Raw genomic sequence first — 1,581 nt, 5'->3', positions numbered from 1 at the left:
TATGAGATAAATACTTATCTCATATAAAACATTTGTTCAGATTCTGAAGCGAAAGTATTTTTAGGTTAATAGGTTGCTAATACTTTAGTATCCGAACGTAAAATTCTCGTACAGGGAGTTGGGGAAGCGGTTTAGGGAGGCAACAGGGGGAACCCCGCGCCGGCAGCTTTCTCGCGCAAAGAATTGCTATTGCAATACAGCGCGGGAATGCCGCCTGCGTGATGGGCACCTTGCCGAGAAGCCAGGGCTTAGGCTTTTAGGAATTTTAGGTTTTTTTTAAATAGGTTTAGTTTTAGTTTTCCAAGTCTGGCATAATTTTATGTTAATGTGTGTAATTAGTACTTATGTATTTCTTTCTAATAATAAAGAAAGCTATTATACTATTCTCGTACATATTTTCTGATTCACTAGAAAGTAGAAAATTTTACTGTTACATAATGAAATAGATTGCCCCCGCTAAAGAGTATGCTTCCTAGCGGTGATATATTGATCCTTGTTTTCTTGTAAATACGTGTAGTACTTAGGTACATTTTTTTAAATTAGCGTACAATTTTCTGTACATTTTTTTGATGATTGTTTGGATTCCGTACGATACCAATGATACCGTGTCACCGCTAGAAAGTATATATGTATGTAAACACTTTATTGTACATAAGACAAGTTAGGACGTTGAAATACAGTATAGTTGTAGTGTACAAAGCACAATATACCTTTATTTTGTCTACTATACAGATTTCTTACTGTGGAGCCTGGGTACACATTTAAGAGTTAACTACTTAAGGGAAGCCCGGGAGGTTGGCGGACAAGAGATAAATTCTTTTTAAAATGCCATAAGCTAAATATTTAGTTTTTGGCATGCATCGGCAGCGGCACGGCTCCTGGACTCCCCTAGGTGTGTGGGTGTTTTTATAACCACTAACTAGCAACCAGTCTGCGGCTGCTAACGCCAATAATAACGCAACGCAACGCAAGACTGGAACATGACTGGAACATTTCATGCAGATGATGTAAAAATTACGATATTTCGTTTTACACACAGGTGATCCGAGAAATGAAGACAGGTACTTGGCAAGGTCTATATTATATATAAGGCCTACCTGAAACATAATGTACTGATAACAAAAGTAACCATTTTGAAAAGCAGTATTGTATATGAAAAAACAAATAGTTCGGTAGTAAATACGTATTTTTGAACTCATTATACATACAAAATATGTGTACTGACTTTATTTTGACTCAATATATGAATATAAGACTATAGATATAGGCGTAACACCTTAAATACCGTATTAAGTAGATCATCCTGTGAGAAAAATGACATCAACACGAAATGTTCGTGCCCGGCCAGTGAAGAAATAAGGTGGTGCCTACATTTAGAAATTACCACACCGAAAAAACAAAATGTCTATAGCTATGACATATGCAAAAAAGTGAAAAATGAAAAGTACTTGGTGTTTTCTCATGCAGATCAAAGTTGCCACTGATGTACAGTGGTATAATTAAATTAGCGCTGAACATCGGTATAGTCACAGGTACAGTTATAGTAATGGCTACTATACGGAACTTAAATTTCCATTCGAG

Source organism: Leguminivora glycinivorella, chromosome Z (genome assembly GCF_023078275.1).
Source record: "Leguminivora glycinivorella isolate SPB_JAAS2020 chromosome Z, LegGlyc_1.1, whole genome shotgun sequence".
Classification (NCBI taxonomy): Eukaryota; Metazoa; Arthropoda; class Insecta; order Lepidoptera; family Tortricidae; genus Leguminivora; species Leguminivora glycinivorella.
The sequence above is the reverse complement of the archived record's forward strand: the minus strand, read 5'-3'. Positions refer to the sequence as shown.